Source organism: Talpa occidentalis, unplaced genomic scaffold, assembly GCF_014898055.3.
Source record: "Talpa occidentalis isolate TD23 unplaced genomic scaffold, MPIMG_talOcc4v2.1 talOcc4.5, whole genome shotgun sequence".
In the NCBI taxonomy this organism is placed as follows: Eukaryota; Metazoa; Chordata; class Mammalia; order Eulipotyphla; family Talpidae; genus Talpa; species Talpa occidentalis.
Genome location: NW_023604861.1, coordinates 8,490,599 through 8,496,714, shown reverse-complemented (window position 1 = coordinate 8,496,714; position 6,116 = coordinate 8,490,599). Strand labels below are relative to the sequence as shown.

The window sequence follows — 6,116 nt, the reverse complement described above, 5'->3', positions numbered from 1 at the left end:
TTTAATGTAGATGTTTACAACTGTTTGCCCATGAGCACGGCTTTCTTTGTATCCCATAAATTTTGGTGTTTTGTATTTGTATCTTTGGTATCTTGTTTTATCTTGTTTTCTGTATCTCAAATAAGTGCCTAATTCATTACTCTTGTGATTTCTTCTTCAATCCATTTATTATTTATGAGGCTGCTAATTAAGTTCTTTGGATTTGTGAACTCGTTTCCTTTTGTTCTTGATTTCTACTTTTATTTTACTGTGGATAGAACATGCTTTGTATGGCTTCAATCTTTTTAAATTTACCAAGATTTGTTTTATGCTCTAATACATGGCCTATCCTAAAAAATGCCCGCTTTGCCCTTGAGAGTACGTGTTGGATGAACTGCTCTACAGATGTCGTTTAGGTTATCTGTTTTCTTCCTGTCTTCTGTTATTGTTGATCTCCTGCCAGTGGTCCTATCCATTATTGAAAGTGGAAATTGAAGTCTCCAACTATTTCATTGAAATTCTCTCTTCAATTCTGTTTTTGCTTTATCTATTTCAGAGCTCCATTAACAGGTACATGTTTTTATAACTGTTGGGTCTTCCTGGTTGATTGACCCTTTTATCATAATAATATGCCATCTTTTGTCTCTGATAACAATTTTGTCTTAAAGTCTATTTTGTTTGATGTTAGTATATCCATTTCAGCTCTTGTTCATATACTGTTACATGATATACCTTCTCAAATTTACTTTTTTTTAATTGCAATAACAATGCATTATAACATGTAAGTTTCAGATGTGCATGACTGAGAATCAACAGGTACAGATTCTACATTAAGTTCACAGCTAAAGTTCAATTCTACCCTTCACCATGCCATAATCCACCTTCTTGATTTACTCACTCCATTTCCCACTTTCGGCATATATTAGCCCATCCTTTTGTTTTCAACCTATCTGTGTTCTAAGGAAAAACATTTAACTTAAAAGCTATAGTATTCTGATAAGTATATTTTTACTTCAGGTATTAAAATGCAACAAATAGTGGTTATTTACGGTCCATTTTAAAAAATCAACATCAAAAAATAAAAGGCATTCTTCCATTTTCCCAATTACTCAGAGGCCTTTAATTAACTGATAAAGATTAATTCTACAGGATCAAGCCTGGAATCTTAATTATCTTCTAAAGATCCATAAATCTGTTTAATGTCAAACCAGCAGGGAAAGAAAACTCCTAAGCAAGGAACACTGCTCAGAAAGTACTGTGCCATGTCTCCAAATCCCTGAGAATCAAATTGGAAAACTGGAAGCAACAGAAAGCAGTATAAGGTAATTGACTTTCATTTGGTAAGTCATTTCCTCAATCTAAATGAACAAAGTATGTAAGATAGCTATGGGGTAGCCAGGATTCTTTAGCAAAGTACTGTCCAAAATAAATACAAATATAAATATGAAGCACAAATGCAAATCATATAGTTAATTTCAAAGCTTCCAATAGCCATATTTTAAAGTGACAATAGAAAAGACAAATTGTTAACACAGTTAATAATTACAATTCATTAATATATAAATATATTTTCTATATTAAAATATATATAATTTATTATATAAAACAATAAATCCATGAATATTTTTAACCAAACATTATCATTTCTACATGTGACTAATGTTAGTTATTGTTAATTTCCTACTGTCTTAGAAAATCTGATGTATATTTTACAATTAAAGCACACTTTGAATTGAAGTAGTCACATTTCAAATGATCACTCGGCTAGTGATAAGCGGCTACCACATTGAACAGTTCAACTGCATCATCGTTTAAAACTGAAAATAGCCTTAACATAATATGTAATGCTCACACCCACAGTTGGTTTCTTACTAAACCAATTATTATGCATTATTATAACAAGACTGCTTATTTATAAAAGGAGGGTCAAAATGTAACAACCTAACCGGTAGATGTGCAATCTGAATTAAATTTACAGATTTTGGGAGTTTCAATCCACAAAAGTAATATTAGCTAACATTTATTAAGCGTTTACTCTATGCCAGGCAATATGCCAAATATGTTAAAACATGTTGAATGGTACTTTTGTTACGTTCATTTCATAAAAAAGGAAACGGGGGCTAAAAGAGGTTAATGAACTTGAGCCATGTCACAGAGCATGTAAGTTGGGAAATCACTATCTGAATTCTATTTCTGGCTTGCTCTAAAGCCTGTGCTCCTAGCATCAAAACAGCAATGCTTCTCTGAAATGAATCGAATCATCTCTGGACATTGGGTGAATTTCACTTATAAAACCATGATAGAAGAAGCAAAAAAGCTGAGTCCAAATTTCCCCAGCCTGTCCTAAGCGATTTTGCTGAGGAACTACTGTATGCAATGCACTTCAGGAATGTGCAGCCTCCACTTTCCCACTGGGATGCTTTGTAACAGACAGCTTCAGAGCAGGGGCTTGAAAGTTTTGATAAAAAGCAGCTGAAGAAATGTGAATAGTTCAGCATTTTTATTTCCAGTGAACAACGTTGCAAAAGGTCTTATTCTTTTTGCTGGCTCTTATCTTGGTAACAAAATTTGAAAGAGATCTTTATCAGTCAAGTGTTGATTAATTATCCTTAACCCATTCCACATATCATTTTACTCTACATAATTGGGAGGGTAACACAAAATATACAAAGATACTTTATACACACACAAGTGTGATTCACACATCGACCTCACATGTAGCTTTAACAGTAACTACATGCTATTTTTTATTCAACCCCAAGCCCATCTCATGAATTATAGCTGGCAATATTGAGTAACTATTATGCAAACTCCATACTATGTACATTTCACAAAACCCTTAAGTATTACTCCTATTCTGCAGATGAGAAAATAATGCCAATTATTTTTTCTTTGAACTATGTCAACTATTAATACAAATACCTGAAATAATACCATCATGGTACATCTTTTTACAGTTACAGACTACAATATGTTCATTCACAAGATCTAAACAAACTCTCATGATATAGACTATTATGAGATATATATATATATGGTATATAAGTTATGATGCAGAGAGCACATGTTCTTTTGAAGTCCTGGGGCAACTTAAAAAAAAAAAGTACAGAGTTGTTCATTAGAAAGAATCTTATTTTATTTACATTCAGCATCCAATAGACCAGAAATGACAGACAAGACCAAATTCTTTGGTGGAGGACTTGGAATTTCAGTGGTAAAATTAGTATAGTAAAAACACACATTGATTGTCAATGATGAATATGTAAAATGAATGTAATGCAATTACTTTCAATTACAAAATAGAGAAATAAAAAGACCAAATTCTACCCCATCTGAGAGTTGCTTTCACAGAGGTTTTATAAACCTAATTTCTCTAGCCTCTTCCCATTTCTAGAACATTCCGATCAATATGGAAGCTCATAAACCAGCAGTGGCTGGAGCAGATTCTGATGCGCTCTTGTTAGGAGTACTGCCTCCTGTAGTATCATAAGACGATCATGACCAGACCATACAGTGCCTTCTAACAAATGCCAGTGATCATAAATTACCTAGATAACATATATAAGTCGAGAGAAACTTCTAGTCTTTTAGTTTCCCAGCTTCATCTTTTTTTTCACAAGGGGTTGTTAATGCTCAAAGTAAGTAACCCCCCAGAACTTAATAGCACTTAATAGTCTCAGGTCTAATAAGCTGAGAGGGAAAAGACTCTATTGATTATTGCACCAATGAATCAAATATAACAACTCCCATTATTGCAGAAAGGTCTATTTAGACTCAGTGTGCCTATTTAGACCTTTTTTCAAAAAAAAAAAAGGATCATTCCATGCATAGTTTTCTTAGTTTTTCACATTGTGTTGTGAGCATATTTCAGTATCTGTGAATTTTTTAATCTAACCTCATTTTAAAAGGCTTTAAAGAATTATATAGCAATAGCTAATATTTTTTAATTAGTTAACTGTATTAGGCCAGTTAGACTGTTTCTGATTTTTTGCTATTGTTTTATATAGATAGTTACTATAGGAAACATCCTTTTCATTAAATGTGTAAGCCTCAGTTACTTTAGGATAAATTCCTAGAAAGCCACACTTTTTAGTAAGTACAAAAGAAATTAGAGCTGCTAAAGAACTCCACTAGGGCTCTTGATTTAGTTTGTTACAGAAGCTGGTGATTCACAGTTCATTGCCCAGAGCAATGGCAACTAATCCAGCAAGACTCAAAGTTTTGTACTCGTCCATTTCACTTAACATTATAACTTAATGTTAAAACTTTGTGATTATATTATTATACCTTAACAGTCATTATTATTGCCATATGATAGATTAGAAATTGAGGGTTAGGAATATTGTTATTATTATATATTATATGTAATATTATAATATTGACTCAAGTTCATACAACTAGTATGAGATTAAAGGCCAAATTGACTCAAGTTCAAGATTCTTTAATTTATACCATCTTATCTCCTTGAGAAGTAAATCTACATTTTTGGAGACTGCTTTTGTACAATATCTGAGTTATCTTCTTGTGGGAAAGACCTTAATTTTCATGAAACAAACAGGACTCTTTCCCAAGGAAATGGATTTCTAAATACAATAAACTCCCAGAAGGAGCATTACAAATTACCCAAGATGGCAGGCCTGCTGCTGAAAACAGTTGCTACTTGAACGGTTTTCTGGTCACCATAGCTGGTGTTCATTGTCAGAATGTCCCCTATCCACCCCCAGTTTACAGGGATTTCTCCTCTCTCATGAGCTTTTTATTCATTACCCTAAAAAAACTTCTCCTTCCCTTTTGATAGGCTATTTACAATATTAAAATGAGGACAGGCTGCCATTCTCTGTTCGAGCAGTGTATGTTACCACTAATACGGAACTGTTTTGTTTCTAGCCTGAAATAAGTTTATGCTTTGCTGAGTCAAAAAATAAGCTTCCCATTTTGACAGATCAACAAATTGATGTAGGAATTTTTATTATATAATAATTATCAACAAAATCATGTCATTACAGAGTGCTTGCCAATGAAAACATAAACCACAGCAGGTGTTAAAAGTAACCGGAGAGCTAGCCAACCCTGAGCAAGCCTGTAGGAAATGTATCCTATCTCATTAGTAACCTAGTCATTAATGGTTGTTTCAGTATGTAATTCCCCAAATCTTAACCTTGAGTGGGGAAAGGCCTTCCCAGAATCCAGATGTGCCCACTGCTGAACAACTAAAAAAAAATCAAGTTTTTAAAAACTATTCTTAATTAATGTACGTAACAGTCTGTCTTTGAAGAAATAGGGAATCCTGGGAATGACAAATTGTCACTCCTAAGAAACCAATTCTTCCAAGATAGACCTGCAGATCCCCTGTAGAGAACCCCCATCAATGTCCCAGCAAAAGCTTTCGGAGGGCATTTTCGCCACGATCGATCAGAAACCTTTAAAATATCTTTCAGGGTAATTACGTTGTGTGCGATTCCCAGGGCCTCAGCCCAGAGATTCCAGACAGAGTGAGTGGCTGAGATAATTCTAATGTTACAGCCAAGGTTAAAAATCGTTTACCTAAAAACAAAGAGCAGAAAGTCAGCAGAGCAGTTGACAGCAAATTGAACCCCAAGTTAAATACTATGGGCTGCCACACTAAGGGCAGTACTGTCCATCTCGCGCCCCCATGACACGAATGCCAGGAATGGATGTCCTTTTGAGGCAAAAATGAATTATTCTCCAGTCCCCCCATGCAGTGGATACAGGAGGGGCTCCACGCCAGGGCCCGTTAACCTTTGGACCCTGCACTCCCGGCCTCTGGCCGCTCGGCCAGGAAAGCAGAGCGGGTGTTATCCACGCCTAAGTGAGGGCCATGAAGCTGGCTGCGCGCCCCCCGGCTAGCGGCGGGGTCAGGACACACTTACTGAGGGGGACCCCTCCTACAAACCAGTGCAGCTTGAGGGGGGGGTTGTCTCTCTCAAGTTGCCCCAACCTTGGCAAGAATGGCACCCCCACAGTAGGAATTCCCGGGAACGGCCGCGGTCCCGGGGGGAGGGGCGGGGGGGCGGCCTGTGTGCCACGTGGATGCCTCGGGACACCTCATGCAGGGGGCGAGGCCTGGGGGGCCCGGGCTGAGTAACCCCTCTTCCGGACCCAGCGCGTGAGTCACG

General features: G+C 36.4%; 1 protein-coding gene across 2 annotated transcripts in view; it reads left to right on the top strand.

The window, feature by feature from the left end:
* Nucleotides 1–1,190: 1,190 nt before the first annotated feature.
* IPO5 (importin 5) overlaps nucleotides 1,191–6,116 on the top strand; it is a 40,854-nt gene continuing 35,928 nt past the window's right edge. Inside the window, exon 1 of one of the 2 annotated variants that reach the window (XM_037528767.2) lies at nucleotides 1,191–1,301. The gene's annotated coding sequence lies outside the window, so the exon portion shown is untranslated. The remainder of the gene's footprint in view (nucleotides 1,302–6,116) is intronic. The other variant, XM_037528768.2, reaches the window with a different exon arrangement.